At 45.0% G+C, this 16,797-nt stretch overlaps 1 protein-coding gene and 1 non-coding gene across 3 annotated transcripts in view; one reads left to right on the top strand and one right to left on the bottom strand.

Annotated features, from left to right (window-relative positions):
* The window catches only part of FGD4 (FYVE, RhoGEF and PH domain containing 4), a 387,351-nt gene that overhangs the window by 226,883 nt on the left and 143,671 nt on the right, over positions 1 to 16,797 (bottom strand). The gene's annotated exons all lie outside the window — the stretch shown is intronic.
* Positions 8,167 to 8,304, top strand: LOC119924431. Its single transcript, XR_005449145.1, has one exon. It is a non-coding gene; the product is annotated as a small nucleolar RNA SNORA7 (small nucleolar RNA).

The raw sequence follows: 16,797 nt of genomic DNA, 5'->3' as shown, positions 1-16,797 counted from the left end.
TTAGGACTTTCAACTGGGCTGAAACTAGGAAACAGTGTGGTCTAGTGGAAATAGCCTGGGCGTTGGTGGACCTGGGTTCTAATCCCACCTCTGCCACTTTTCCGCTGTATGATTTTAGGCAAGTCACTTCACTTCTAGACTACAAGCTCATTTTGGGCAAGGAATGTGTGAGCCCACTGTTGGGTAGGGACTGTCTCTATCTGTTGCCAATTTGTACTTCCCAAGCGCTTAGTACAGTGCTCTGCACATAGTAAGCGCTCAATAAATACGATTGATGATGATGATATTGTTACATTGTACTCTCCCAAGCACTTAGTACAGTGCTCGGAACACAGTAAGCGCTCATGAATATGACTGACTGATTGACTTTTCTGTGCTTCAGTTCCCTCGGCGTGGCTTAGTGAGAAGCAGTACGGCTTAGTGGCCAGAGCCCGGGCTTGGGAGTCAGAGGTCGTGGGTTCTAATCCCGGCTCTGCCATTTATCAGCTGTGTGACTCTGGGCCAGTCACGTCACTTCTCGGTGCCTCAGTTACCTCATCTGTAAAATGGGGATTAAGACTGTGAGCCCCACGTGGGACAACCTACCTTGTATCTCCCCCAGTGCTTACAGCAGTGCTTGGCACATAATAACTGCTTAACAAATACCATTATTATTACTATTATTATTATTAATCAATCAATCGCATTTATTGAGCACTTACTGTGTGTAGAGCACTGTACTAAGGATTATTATTATTATCCCATGTGGGATAGGGACTGTGTCCGACCTGATTACTTTGTATCTACCCCAGAACTTAGTACAGTTCCTGATACATAATGAGCAATTAACAAGCACCATAATTTTTTTAAATTGCATAATTCGGGGGAACACAGGGTATGTAAACAATTTGCCTAGGAGATGACAAAGGTCTTCCTAATTCCCAAACAGTGCTCTTTCCCCAGGTCCAACAGCTGGGCTGCTGTATGCCTCCACCACTGCCTTGGTTTCCTCTTTTTCTCTTTTTTTTACCTCAGCATCCCTAAGCTTATTATGGGGGCGAATGTTTCTGTTATACTGCTGTATTGTACTCTCCCAAGTGCTTAGTACAAGTGCTCTGCACACAGTAAGTGCTTAATAAATACAACTGAATGAATGATGTCTTGCCATCAAATGGGTTTTGCCTGAACTTTCTGGGAAAATGATAACTTAGATTAGAAACTAGGACTGGGAGGATGGGAGGGAATCGGGTGGTCCACTGCTATAGCCAGGAGAGAGTGGTTTCTTCATTCATTCAATCGCATTTATTGAGCGCTTACTGTGTGCAGAGCACTGTGCTAAGCGCTTGGGAATTACAAGTCGGCAACACATTGAGACGGTCCCTACCCAACAGTGGGGTCACAGTCTAGAATTTCTTCCCATTTCCCTGGGATTCCTGGGATTCCCATTTATCTTGAGTGTAAAGTGCTGAAGATCCTCAGACAACCAAAGACTCTCTAATGACTCCAGTGAAGAGGCATTTGTGGACAATACAAACACAGTCTATACGAGAATAATGTAATAATGGTATTTCTTAATTGCTTACTATGTGCCAGGCACTGTACTAAGCGCTGGAAGTAGCATCGCCTAGTGGAAAGAGCCCAAGAGTCGGAGGACTTGGGTTCTAAGCCCAGCTTGGGAACTTGTCCGCTGTGTGATCTTGGGCAAGTCACCTCAGTTTCCCTCATCTGTAAAATGGGGATTGAGACTGTGAGCCCCTTGTGGGACAGGGACTGTGTCCACCCCGCTTTGCTTGTATCCAGTACAGTGCCTGGCACATAGTAAGCATTTAACGAATACCGCAATTATTAATAAGGCTTTGAAAGTGGGGAGAGTGATCGTCTGTCGGATATGACGAGGGAGGGATTTCTATAAAGAGATTTCTATAAAGATTTCTATGAGAAGCAGCGTGGCTCAGTGGAAAGAGCACGGGCTTTGGAGTCAGAGGTCACGGGTTCGAATCCTGGCTCCGCCACATGTCTGCTGTGTGACCTTGGGCAAGTCACTTAACTTCTCTGAGCCTCAGTTACCTCATCTGTAAAATGGGGATTAAGACTGTGAGCCCCACATGGGACAACCTGATCACTTTGTATCCCCCCAAGCGCTTAGAACAGTGCTTTGCACATAGTAAGCGCTTAACAAAGGCCAACATTATTATTATTATTATTATAAAGCGGCCAAGTTTGTGTCACCCAGGAATAATCACACAGCTCTTCCTGACAGACTTTTTCCTCCTCTTCCTCGCTGTCCCTCTTCTTTAGGCTTCACCTCCTACTCCATCTTTCACTGGAGGCAGTGTAGCCTCCTCTGCCCATCCGCCAAGCTCCTCTGCCCCTCCGCCAAGCTAGCTCTCTTCCTCCCTTCAAGGCCCTGCTGAGAGCTCACCTCCTCCAGGAGGCCTTCCCACACTGAGCCCCTTCTTTCCTCTCCCCCTCGTCCCCCTCTCCATCCCCCCCATCTTACCTCCTTCCCTTCCCCACTGCACCTGTATATATGTATATATGTTTGTACATATTTATTACTCTATTTATTTATTTATTTTACTTGTACATATCTATCCTATTTATTTTATTTTGTTAGTATGTTTGGTCTTGTTCTCTGTCTCCCCCTTTTAGACTGTGAGCCCACTGTTGGGTAGGGACTGTCTCTATATGTTGCCAATTTGTACTTCCCAAGCGCTTAGTACAGTGCTCTGCACATAGTAAGCGCTCAATAAATACGATTGATGATGATGATGATGTAGCAGCAAAGCTCAGAATGAGGGCTATGTGGTTTGGGATTTAGGGGGCCCCGCTGAGAGAGAGAGTCCCAACCCTCCCCTAGGCCCACACTGCCCCAGGGTAGCAAAAGCCCAATTTCTGAAAAGCACCTCTATCTGTTGCTGAACTGTACTTTCCAAGTGCTTAGTACAGTGCTCTGCACACAGTAAGTGCTCAATAAATATGATTGAATGAATGAATGAATTATTATCGTAACATAATGGGCAGACTCCAAAAGAGAGATGCAGCTTAGGGTGTCAGTCAATTGGATTTATTGAGCGCTTACTGTGTGCGGAGCACTGTACTAAGCACTTGGAAGAGTACACTCTAACAGTAAATAGATACACTCCCTGCTTCCCAAGCGCTCAGTACAGTGCTCTGCACACAGTAAGCGCTCAATAAATACGATTCAATGAATGAATGAATGGAGGATCTCCATTCCCCGACCCATCTGACCATGAAAGCTGGGAGAGGGTCTGACTATGTTCATCATCTTCCCCAGACTGGTGTCTAGCAGACACCAGGCGGACTTCTGTTCAACATTCTTGTCTGTCCCGCCGTCGACCCCCAGCCCACATTTATTTATTTTATTTGTACATATTTATCCTATTTATTTTATTTTATTAATATATTTTGTTTTGTTCTCTGTCTTCCCCTTCTAGACTGTGAGCCCACTGTTGGGTAGGGACCGTCTCTATATCTAGCCAACTTGTACTTCCCAAGCGCTTAGTACAGTGCTCCACACACAGTAAGCGCTCAATAAATATGATTGAATGAATGAATGAATGACTCCTCCCCCTGGCCTGGAATGCCCTCCCTCTGCCCATCCGCCAAGCTAGCTCTCTTCCTCCCTTCAAAGCTATACTGAGAGCTCATCTCCTCCAGGAGGCCTTCCCACACTGAGCCCCTTCCTTCCTCTCGCCCTCGTCCCCCTCTCCATCCCCCCCATCTTACCTCCTTCCCCTCCCCACAGCACCTGTATATATGTATATATGTTTGTACGGATTTATTACTCTATTTTACTTGTGCATATTTATTCTATTTATTTTGTTAATATGTTTTGTTTTGTTGTCTGTCTCCCCCTTCTTCTAGACTGTGAGCCCGCTGTTGGGTAGGGACCGTCTCTATATGTTGCCAACTTGTACTTCCCAAGCGCTTAGTACAGTGCTCTGCACACAGTAAGCGCTCAATAAATACGACTGAATGAATGAATCAGTGGGAAGAGCATGGGCTTTGGAGTCTGTGGTCATGGGTTCAAATCCTGGTTCCGCCAATCATCAATCAATCGTATTTATTGAGCGCTTACTGTGTGCAGAGCACTGTACTAAGTGCTTGGGAAGGACAAGTTGGCAACATATAGAGACAGTCCCCACCCAACAGTGGGCTCACAGTTTAGAAGGGGGAGACAGAGAACAAAACAAAACATATTAACAAAATAAAATAAATGGAATAGATATGTACAAGTAAAATAAATAAATAAATAAATAGAGTAACAAATATGTACAAACATATATACAGGAGCTGTGGGGAAGGGAATGAGGTAAGGAGGAGGGGATGGGGGGGAATCAGCTGTGTGACTTTGGGCAAGTCACTTAACTTCTCTATGCCTCAGTTACTTCATCTGTAAAATGCCCCGCGTGGGACAACCTGATCACCTTGTAACCTCCCCAGTGCTTAGAACAGTACTTTGTACATAGTAAGTGCTTAATAAATACCATCATTATTATTATTATAACTGTGGTATTTGCTAAGTGCTTATTATGTGCCAAGTCACGTGAGTCAGTTACCTCATCTGTAAAATGGGGATTAAGACTGTGAGCTCCCTGTGGGACAACCTGATCACCTTGTAACTTCCCCAGCACTTAGAACAGTGTTTCGCACATAGTAAGTGCTTAATAAATGCCATTATTATTATTCATCTCCTTTGACAGATGTGGCTACTGGGGTGCAGAGAAGCGCTCAATAAATATGATTAAATGAATGAGTGAAAGCGAAGACAAGTGATTTGCCTGTAGTCACAAAGCAGACAAGCGGCAGAGCCGGGATGAGAACTTTTCTGACACCCAAGCCCGTGCTCTATCCACTAGATAACGTTGCTTATCATGGCATAGTCACAGGTATACTACTCTTAAACCTAGGCCTTGAAAATTTTCTATTTTCTTAATGATATTTGTTAAGTGCTTATGATGCGCCAGGCACTGTACAAAGTGCTAGATTCAAGCTAATAATAATGCTAACGATAATAACAGTAATAGTATTTGTTAAGTGCTTACTATGGGCCAAACACTGGGGAAGACACGAGTTAATCAGGTTGGATACAATCCATATCCCAGATAGGGCTCACAGTCTTAATCCCCATTTTACAGATGAGGTAATGAGGCACAAAGAAGTTAAGTGACTAGTCCAAGGTCACACAGCAGACAAGTACTGGAGCTAGGATTAGAACCCAGGTCTCTGAATCCCAGGCCCAGGCTGTTTTCACTAGGCCATGCAGCTGCCTGATAATAAAACATAATGCAATAGAATAAAATAGATAGATAGATAATAAAATAGAATGGGTCATAGAATGCAAACACTAGCCATGCTTATACTGTAATTAACTTCACTGTAATTTTCATTAGACGGAAACAAAATCTGTCAACACTTAGGCACTTAAACCCCAAGCTTATTGTCACCCCCTTCTAGACTGTGAGCCCGTTGTTGGGTAGGGACCGTCTCTATATGTTGCCGACTTGTACTCCCCAAGCGCTCAGTACAGTACAGTACAGTAAGCGCTCAATAAATATGCTTGAATGAATGAATGAATTATTTTTTTTGGAGGCAGTAGTTGACTAGTTTGTTCTTAGTAAATTATTCCATGTTTCATCGAGTTGTTTTTTTATTACCCATCACTTACGCAAAAGAATTTTTTAAAAAGCTCTCAAAGTGTAATTAAACAGTCCTGAAATCCACCGAGCATTTCATCCATCTCTGCAAGTGAAAAAGTGATCGGGTCTAGTTTTCGATCAAATGAACCCGATTCGTGAAACCATTCAGTGATATGTAATTCTCAAAATCCCTTACAGCCACAAAGAATAATGGAGCTGGGCAAAGGAAAGCGATCTTCTGCATTTTCTCTTTTTCAAAAGGAATGGGAAACCCAGGCAGCTCAAACCCCCGGGACTTGAGAATATCCCACCAGGATCAGCAGTGAGTGTGTCAGCAGAATTTCCTCCCACATCCACCGGCCTCATTGCTAAAGAGAGAAAGGGCTCGCAAACAAATCACAACTTCCCCAAATGGAAAAGCTTGAAACAAAGATTAGCAGCTTATCCCTCAAAAACCAGGGGCTTAAGGACGAGCCATGCCACAATTCAGTCTTTTTTCCCCTCAGAATGTGTCAGCATGGAGTAGGAAGAAACATATTAAAAGTTAACCTCTGTTTACAAGTTCTGAAGGCTAGCTGTCTGGATGCCCTCAGCAGAAGTCATGTCAGACTGCATTCCAGCATAATGTGTTAAAAGAAAAAGCAGAAAGGCCTGATTGTTGGTTGGGACAATAGGCTAGTTTCTTTGCTGTCCATTCAAACGCCTATAGATTTGGGCCGTTCCAACTAACTGATGCCAAAACTGTATTTATAGATATAGGAGCTATAGATACACTTATAGGAACAACTGCAAAATTTTCACTTACTAGCCAGCACTTCTCAAAGTTGGCCTTGGGGTATTTTGGATACTTCTTTGAAGTTTGATCAGCAAATCAGCAAATCAGCACGGACTTTGGAGTCAGAGGTCATGGGTTCAAATCCTGGCTCTGCCAATTGTCAGATGTGTGACTTTGGGCAAGTCACTTCACTTCTCTGGGCCTCAGTTCCCTCATCTGTAAAATGGGGATTACGACTGTGAGCCCCACGTGCGACAACCTGATCACCTTGTATCCCCCCAGCGCTTAGAACAGTGTTTCCCCGGCGCTTAGAACAGTGCTTTGCACATAGTAAGCGCTTAATAAATGCCATTATTATTATTATTACATCTGGGGAGTTTTATAAAGCAAGAATAAGGGGAGGTTGAGGGTTTCGTGTACACTTTGGGGGTTAACATAGCTAGCACTGATGCATGGATAGAAATTTAATGTGCCCTCATGGGTTTCTGTTGTGGAAAGCAATTGTCGATACGAGTGGCGATGTCTTTTATTTATGGTACATGTGAAGCGTTTCCTATGTGCCAGGCACTGTACTAAGGGCTGGGACAGATAAAAGATAATCAGGTTGGGCACAGTCCACGTCCCACATGAAGTTCAGGTAAGTGGTGGAGCCGAGATCAGAACCCAGATTTCCAAACACCCAGGCCTGTGTTCCTTCCACTAGGCCATGCGATTTGCCCTACCAACTCTAAAAAAAGACAAAGAACTGATCCTGAGAGGTCAATCAATCAATCAATCGTATTGAGCGCTTACTTTGTGCAGAGCACTGTACTAAGCGCTTGGGAAGTACAAGTTGGCAACACATAGAGACAGTCCCTACCCAACAGTGGGCTCACAGTCTAAAAGGTCCCTCTTCATTGCCTCTTAACAACATCAAAACGGTTTTCTATTAAGTCCTTCCAAGTTCCATGATAATTAATCATAATAATTATGGCAATAATAATAATAATAATGGCATTTATTAAGTGCTTACTATGTGCTTAATAGTTCTAAGCACTGGAGAGGTTACAAGGCGATCAGGTTGTCCCACGGGGGGCTCACAGTCTTTATCCCCATTTTACAGACGAGGTTAGTGAGGCACAGAGAAGTTAAGTGACTTGCCCAAAGTCACACAGCTGACACCTGGCAGAGCCGGAATTTGAACCCATGACCTCTGACTCCAAAGCCCGTGCTCCTTCCACTGAGCCACTCTGCTTCTTCACTTGGTACTTGTTAAGTGCTTACTCTTCGCCAAGCACTGTACTAGGGGCTGGCAAAGCTAATCAGGTTGGACGAAGATCCTGTCCACATGGGACTTCCTCTCCCCCTCGTCCCCCTCTCCATCCCCCCCATCTCACCTCCTTCCCTTCCCTACAGCACCTGTATATATGTATATATGTTTGTACATATTTATTACTCTATTTATTTATTTTACTTGTACATATCTATTCTATTTATTTTATTTTGTTAGTATGTTTGGTTTTGTTCTCTGTCTCCCCCTTTTAGACTGTGAGCCCACTGCTGGGTAGGAACTGTCTCTATATGTTACCAACTTGTACTTCCCAAGCGCTTAGTACAGTGCTCTGCACACAGTAAGCGCTCAATAAATACGATTGATGATGATGATGGGACTCACAATCTGGGTAGGAGGGAGTTCCCTCTTGTTTCCCCTTGTAGACTTTAAGCTCACTGTGGGAATGAAAAGTTTCTGCCAATTCTGTTGTATTGTATTGCCTCTCAGGATGGCACCTGGAGAGATTCCAGTCCTCTACCATTCTCAGCTATGGGAGGGAGAGTCAAGCAAAGTCCTACCCATTCCATTCCTAGCTTGGCCAGTGGCTAGCGAGTGGAAGGCCATCTGCTACAAGTCAAAACTCTCCTGGGCTGGGCAGCAGCGGCATGGGAGAGAATTGAGAGAGGAGACGCACGTTTACTGTGCGGAAGAAGGCAATGGTAAACCGCTTCCAGATTTTTACCAAGAAAACTCTATGGATACACAATCAGAAAGATTGCAGATGGAGGTGGGGCGTTCTAAGAGGTCTGCATCCATGGAGTCGCTTTGGGTCGGAAACGAATCGACAGCATGAGACAAGATAAGGCCATCGCTTAGTACAGTAATAAACACCACTGATGATGATGATGATGATGTCAAACACGTATAGTGTGATCTGGAGAATCTAGTTTAAAAAGTGTCTTTAGCCATTCTCGTTAGAATCTTGAGACAACAATATGAGTATAAAGAACGTTGATATTGCCGACAAAGAGAAACAGTCCACCAAACGTCAACTTCATAGAGGAGCAAGAACAAACATGGGGTCTGAAATGCATCAAAGAAAAGCCACCACCCTAAACATTTGATGTCTGTCTCCCCAGCTCCCCCAGACTGTAAGCTCGTTGTGGGTAGGGAATGTAACTGTTTCCTGTTCTATTGTATTTTCCCAAGCGCTTAGTACAGCGCTCTGAACAGAGCAAAAACTCAATAAGTACGATTGAATGAATGAGAGAATTTGAAGAAACTATGTTTTCAATCGATTCGGCGACTAATTCAGAATGCTGGGTGTTTCCCTTGTAGCCATGAGATTCTTTTTCTCTCAAAATAGGTGATTAGAAACTACTTGTCTGTTGCCTATAATGTACAGGCTACATTCATCTGAGAATAAAATCAATAAGAATATCATGGATTTCAAAAGCATCTTATTTCCACGGAACACATCAGGTTTGCATATGGATTCACATAGGGAGATATTTCCATTCCAGCATAAATTGTAATTTTCATTAGACGGAAACAAAATGTGTCAATACTTATCTGACTTACGGACAAAAGATTAAAATTACCCATTCCTCTTTGCATTTCAAAAAGTTCACGTTTATTGTTCTTTTGGACTTTCTGAAACGTGAATTCACAGCATGGTTACGGGCAGGGAACTTGTCTGCTAATTCTGTTGAATTACACTCTCCCAAGTGCTTAGTAAGGTGCTCGGCACATGGTAAGCACTCAATAAATACCACAGGCCGACTGATCGATAGCAAAATTCTTGACCAGATATTTGGTCCGAGAGTAGGGCAATTTTAACATCAAACACCGGGTTGTCAAATTAAAAAGGACCATCTTCTGAAAACCACTCGCTGGTGGCTTAACGGTGACCTTCTCTAAATCTTCCTTTCTGGCCTGCTGACAAAAGAATGAAGATAGCCACAGTCGGATGAGGTAAAATTCAGCCTGCCATTGCAAAAGCACATTGCACAAACTACTCTTTGCCACGCAAGGTAAAGATGGCAGACATATAATGTTGGAGCTGGATTTGAAAGAGGAAGAAAACCTTGCACTTAAGAAGCCATCACAAGAAACATTACACAGTGCTATGAATACTGTTTTTGGCTTTCCTCACTCCAGATAAACTCTTCCAACATTCACAGGGATGAGTTTGGGGTGGCATGAGCTTAGATCCTGCTTTCAGAATGGATCCAAGTCCCTTGTTTAACCTACCAACAAGCTTCACAGAAAAATGTCAAGCATCCAAATCTCTCCCACCTCCTACACCATACAATGCACAGTTGAAAGAGCGGCTGAGATATCAAAACAAAGGAAACCCTTGAAACAGAAAGAGATCTTCTTTCCCTTTTCCTAGAACAGCTAAGTCTGACCCGTTAAAACATTGTCACATTGTTTGCACATGCTCTGGTCTCCCCAAACGTGCGCAAAAGCACTGCAAAATAAAGCTGCACAAACAGCACGTTTCAAAGGATGTATCTGTAAAATGGATAAAAAAGGTGATTGGCAGATTCTCAAGCTAATATCTTCTTGCGTGAATTCGTTCTAAGACCACTGCTAGCTCTGCAGTTCACCAAGAACAAGAAAACTCATCTCAATCTCTCCAAGAAAATAATGGCAAAATGTATCCTTCAACGCGATGCCCAGCTTTCCAGGAGAAATGAAAACAGAATTTCACAAGCTCCTCCAATCTGTCATTTTCCAGAAAATACATCTGTGCCCATACCGGTTTATAGCAGGAAGCATGCTTTCCCCCCCCATCAGTTCTTGTTCACTTAAGGAGTGCATTCCCAGAACTGGCTGGGCTCTTTACCTCAGGACCGAATGGAGAAACACTCCGTCGGTATCATAAAATCTAGATTCTGCGGCTGGGTTACTAACCTTATTCAAGGTGATTTCACTCCTCTCGGTTAGAAGTCGCAAATAACACAGGTAAAACAAAAAAAAATCCTCCATTTGTTCTTCTAGTTAGTCAATTCGAACCTGCCATTTACACACTCCACTGCAGATCATTTCATTTCGCCCCTGATTTTCCCAGTCCTCCGCCGGCATTCCAACCGAGAGGGCGCAGATGGAGAATGGTGACCATGGCAACCAATCTACGAGACTATTGGTAGAAGACCATAATGAATGACTCTTTGTATTCAGAAATCCTTAATAAAAAGAAAAAACCATATAGCGGCTCACATGAGCTGGGCACGGCTAGCAGGTGTTTGGCCATTTAAACAAGGCATTGCAGTACAACCCAAAAAGCTTTCCAGCGGATTTAACCTTGACGCTAAAAAGTCCTACTATTTCAGACAGCACTCACACAGAAAATGCAATAAAAAAGATGAAACTCAAATGGGAAAGGTGTAGCCTTCTTAGTCCTTCTATCAGCCCTACCATTAGTTCGAAGATGAAATGCTGAAATGTAAAATGTGTTCAAATTATTTTCTAAACAATGTACACACCCAGGGACAAAGCTGAATGCTTAGCAGACTTCAATGCTGTACAACTACAGATCCTTGTTTGCGAAAGAAAAAGTACCAAGACTGTAAAAACGAGTTCGTTCCACTATTCCTATTTTTGATATATGTGATTGCAAAATGGTTTCTGAAAGGCACGCTACAGATTCGCTTTTATTACATTTGTTTCGTCTTTAGTCAATGCCCGCTGATACCCCATTGCAGGAATTTCCTAATCTAGGGCTTTATCCAGTTACAGTATCGAAATTCTTTGGATTTGTTCTCTGCTGAGTTCCGTCTGTCTGTGCAGCGGTCCACCCTCAACGGTAAAACAGCTCCCTTCTTGTCCTGCACCCAGAGTTAGAACTAAAAAACCTTAGCCCGGAACAGCAAAATGGCTGAAAGTTACAGACACATATGCATAAATTATTCCTGGAAATTAATTTGGTGTCCTGACTCACGTTCTGAATGCTAAATGAACAGTGAATAGCCATATGTTCAAATGGCGAGCAAGCAAAAGTGAAAGGTTGCCGGCCATTGACTTTTTGATCAATCCATCAGTGGTATTTATTGGGCTCTCACTGTGTGTCGAGAAAAGAACCTTAGGACCCTGGCAAAACGCTCTCCAGTTCATTCATTCATTCAATCGTATTTACTGAGCGCTTACTGTGTGCAGAGCACTGTACTAAGCGCTTGGGAAGTCCAAGTTGGCAACTTTTTGATCAATCCATCAATGGTATTTATTGGGCTCTCACTGTGTGTCGAGAAAAGAACCTTAAGACCCTGGCCAAATGCTCTCCAGTTCATTCATTCATTCAATTGTATTTATTGAGCGCTTACTGTGTGCAAAGCACTGTACTAAGCGCTTGGGAAGTCCAAGTTGGCAACATACAGAGAAGGTCCCTACCCAATGGCGGGCTCACAGTCTAGAAGGGGGAGACAGACAACAAAACAACACATATTAACAAAATAAAATAAATAGAATAGTAGATATGTACTAGTAAAATAAATAGAGTAATAAACCTGTACAGACATATATACAGGTGCTGTGGGGAGGGGGAGGAGGTAGGGCAGGGGGGAAGGGGAGGAGGGCGAGAGGAAGGAGCAGCGTGGCTCAGTGGAAAGAGCCCGGGCTTTGGAGTCAGAGGTCATGGGTTCAAATCCCGGCTCTGCCAAGTGTCAGCTGTGTGACTTTGGGCAAGTCACTTCACTTCTCTGGGCCTCAGTTCCCTCATCTGGAAAATGGGGATGAAGACTGTGAGCCCCACGTGGAACAACCTGATTACCTTGTATCTCCCCCAGCACTTAGAACAGTGCGTGGCACATAGTAAGCACTTAACAAATACTATTATTATTCTTATTATTATTATTAAGGAGGGGGCTCAGTCTGGGAAGGTGGGGGCTCAGTCTGGCTCGCAAAGTATGCCAGTCCCACAGAATTTCTAAAATAATAATAATAATTGTGGTATTTGTTAACTGCTTACTATGTAATAATAATAATAATAATATTTGTTAAACACTATGAGCCAGGCACTGTACTCGGCACTGGGGTGGTTACAAGCAAATCGGCTTGGAAACCCTGTCCCACATGGGGCTCCCAGTCTTAATCCCCATTTTACAGATGAGGGAACTGAGGCCCAGCGAAGTGAAGTGACTTGACCAAGGTCACACAGCTGACAGGTGGAGGAGCCGGAATTAGAACCCATGACCTTCCGACTCCCAGGCTCACGTTCTATCCACTCTGATGTGATGAGCACTGTTCTAAGTGCTGGGGAGGTGACAAGGTGATCAGGTTGTCCCATATGGGGCTCACAGTCTTAACCCCCATTTTACAGATGAGGGAACTGAGGCACAGAGAAGTGACAAGCAACTACTGCAGGTGGATCGTGGTAGGCGTATTCCGACAGGGCTCCTATTTGTGCCGACGCATGGGACTCCACTCTGCATTATCCATCCGAATGACCAAAGTCCCTTCACAACACAACTGCACCATCCCCACAGTACACACTGCTGTTGTCATGGGTAACAACTCACTGGAGAAGCATTTGGGAACGTCCCCAGTACGCAGAATTGATGCCGATCTGATGTGTTCCGTTTCTTTTTCTTTATTTTTTTTGTGGGTTTGTGGTATTTCTTAAATGCTTACTATGTGCCAGGCACTGTAGTTATAATAATAATAATAATAATAATGGCATTTGTTAAACGCTTACTATGTGCAAAGCACTGTTCTAAGCGCTGGGGAAGATACAAGGTGATCAGATTGTCCCATGTGGGGCTCACATCCCCATTTTACAGATGAGGTAACAGAGACACAGAGAAGTTAAGTGACTGGCCCAAAGTCACACAGCGGACAATTGGCGGAGCTGGGATTAGTACAGCACTGTACTAAGCGCTGGGGTAGATACAAGCTAATCTATTTGGACACAGTCCCCGTCTCACATGAGGCTGACAGTTTTAATCCCCATTTTACAGATGAGGGAGCTGAGGCCTAGAGAAGTGAAGTGACGGGCCGAAGATCATGCAGCAGACAAGAGAAGCAGTGCGGCTCAGTGGAAGGAGCCCGGGCTTTGGAGTCAGTGGCCCTGGGTTCAAATCCCGGCTTCTCCAATTGTCAGCTGTGTGACTTTGGGCAAGTTACTTGACTTCTCTGTGCCTCAGTTACCTCATCTGGAAAATGGAGATTGACTGTGAGCCCCCCGTGGGACAACCTGATCACCTTGTAACCTCCCTAGTGCTTAGAACAGTGCTTTGCACATAGTAAGCGCTTAATAAATGCCATTATTATTATTATTAAGTGGTGGTGGAGCCGGGATTAGAACCCAGGTCCAGCTGACTTCCAGATCTGGGCTCCTTCCATTAGGCCTCGCTGCTTCTCTGTAGTCAAATAAATTGGCACAGGGGCAGGGAGAATGAAGTGACCTGCAAAGGTGGTGGAGAGATGAAACTTGGCCCTCCTACTAACTTCTGGTCCAAACATTCTCTGATTCTTAAAACTCCGGACAAAAAGGATTTATTTTGAGGACTGTACTAAATTCACTCCTTCTGACATCGACGTCTTGTTTACAATCATGTTATCAATTGGTCAATGGTATTTATTGAGCGCTCATAGAACACTGTACTAAGCACTTAGGAAGTACAACAGAATTGCCTTAACTCTGCCCTCTCCTCTGCCAGGCAAAACTATTTCTCCTCCCTTATTGACACCCATGCTCATCTTCCCTGTCAGCTCTTCAGTACATTTAACTCCCTTCTCAGGCCCCCTGTTCCTCCCCCTCCTCCATCCCTCACTCCCAAAGATCTGGCCTCCTACTTCATTAATAAAATTAACTCATTCATTCATTCATTCAGTCGTATTTATTGAGCGCTTACTGTGTGCACTGTCCTAAGCGCTTGGGAAGCACAAGTTGGCAACATATAGAGACGGTCCCTACCCAACAGCAGGTTCACAGTCCATCAGGTCTGAGCTCCCCAAAGTCACTTCTCCCCCTTCTCCAAACCCTCCGGCTCTCAACCCTCTCTGCTACTCTCCCATCCTTCCCAGCAGTATTTTCAGATGAGATCTCCTCCCTCCTCTCAAGTGCTACTCCATTAGCCTGTGCTTCAGACTCCATTCCCTCTCATCTTATCAAATCTCTCGCCCCTTCCCTCCTCTGCTCCTTAACATCCATCTTCAACCGCTCACTCGCCGCTGGTTTCTTCCCCTCTGCCTTCAAACATGCCCACGTCTCCCCCATCCCCAAAAAACCCTCTCTTGACCCCACCCCCACTTCTAGTTATTGCCCCATCTCCCTCCTACCATTCCTTTCCAAACTCCTAGAACGAGTCATCTACACCCGCTGCCTCGAATTCCTCAACACCAACTCTCTCCTTAACCCCCTCCAATCTGGCTTCTGTCCCCTATACTCCACCGAAACTGCCCTCTCAAAGGTCACCGATGACCTCCTTCTTGCCAAATCCAATGGCTCCTCCTCTATCCTAATCCTCCTCGACCTCTCAGCTGCCTTCGACACTGTGGACCACCCCCTTCTCCTCAACACGCTATCCAATCTTGACTTCACAGACTCCGTCCTCTCCTGGTTCTCCTCATCTCTCTGGCCGTTCATTCTCAGTTTCCTTCATGGGCTTCTCCTCCTCCATCCATCCCCTTATTGTAGGGGTTCCTCAAGAGACAGTTCTTGGTCTCCTTCTGTTCTCTATCTACACTCACTCCCTTGGTGAAGTCATTCACTCCCATGGCTTCAACTATCATCTCTACGCTGATGACACCCAAATCTACATCTCTGCCCCTGCTCTCTCTCCCTCCCTTCAGACTTGGGTCTCCTCCTGCCTCCAGGACATCTCCATCTGGATGTCTGCCCGCCATCTAAAACTCAATGTGTCCAAGACTGAACTCCTTATCTTCCCTCCCAAACCCTGCCCTCTCCCTTTCTCGTCACTGTAGATGACACTACCATCCTTCCCATCTCACAAGCCCGGAACCTTGGTGTCATCCTCGAATCCGCTCTCTCGTTCACGCCTCACATCCAATCCGTCACCAGAACCTGCCAGTCTCACCTCCTCAACATCGCCAAGATCCATTCTTTCTTTTCCATCCAAACCGCTACCTTGCTGGTTCAATCTCTCATCTTATCCCGACTGGATCACTGCATCAGCCTCCTCTCTGATCTCCCATCATCATCATCAATCGCATTTATTGAGCGCTTACTATGTGCAGAGCACTGTACTAAGCGCTTGGGAAGTACAAATTGGCAACACAGAGACAGTCCCTACCCAACAGTGGGCTCCTGTCTCTTCCCACTTCAATCTATACTTCATGCTGCTTCCCGGATCATCTTTGTGCAGAAACGCTCTGGGCATATTACTCCCCTCCTCAAAAATCTCCAGTGGCTGCCAGTCAACCTACGCATCAAACAAAAACTCCTCACTCTCGGCTTCAAGGCTGTCCATCCCCTCGCCCCCTCCTACCTCACCTCCCTTCTCTCCTTCTCCAGCCCAGCCCACACCCTCCGCTCCTCTGCCACTGCTAACCTCCTCAATCAATCAATCAATCATATTTATTGAGCACTTACTGTGTGCAGAGCACTGTACTAAGCGCTTGGGAAGTACAAGTTGGCAACATATAGAGACAGTCCCTACCCAACAGTGGGCTCACAGTCTAAAAGGGGGAGACAGAGAACAAAACCAAACATACTAACAAAATAAAATAAATAGAATAGGTACAAGTAAAATAAATAAATAGAGTAATAAATATGTATAAACATATCTACATATATACAGGTGCTGTGGGAAGGGAAGGAGGTAAGATGGGGGGGATGGAGAGGGGGGTGAGGGGGAGAGGAAGGAAGGGGCTCAGTCTGGGAAGGCCTCCTGGAGGAGGTGAGCTCTCAGTAGGGCCTTGAAGGGAGGAAGAGAGCTAGCTTGGCGGATGGGCGGAGGGAGGGCATTCCAGGCCCGGGGGATGACGTGGGCCGGGGGTCGATGGCGGGACAGGCGAGAATGAGGCCCGGTGAGGAGATTAGCGGCAGAGGAGCGGAGGGTGCGGGCTGGGCTGGAGAAGGAGAGAAGGGAGGTGAGGTAGGAGGGGGCGAGGGGATGGACAGCCTGGAAGCCCAGGGTGAGGAGTTTCTGCCTGATGCACAGATT

The sequence above is a fragment of the Tachyglossus aculeatus genome, chromosome 2 (assembly GCF_015852505.1).
Source record: "Tachyglossus aculeatus isolate mTacAcu1 chromosome 2, mTacAcu1.pri, whole genome shotgun sequence".
Lineage (NCBI taxonomy): Eukaryota > Metazoa > Chordata > Mammalia > Monotremata > Tachyglossidae > Tachyglossus > Tachyglossus aculeatus.
This window is presented reverse-complemented; position numbering and strand designations above follow the sequence as displayed.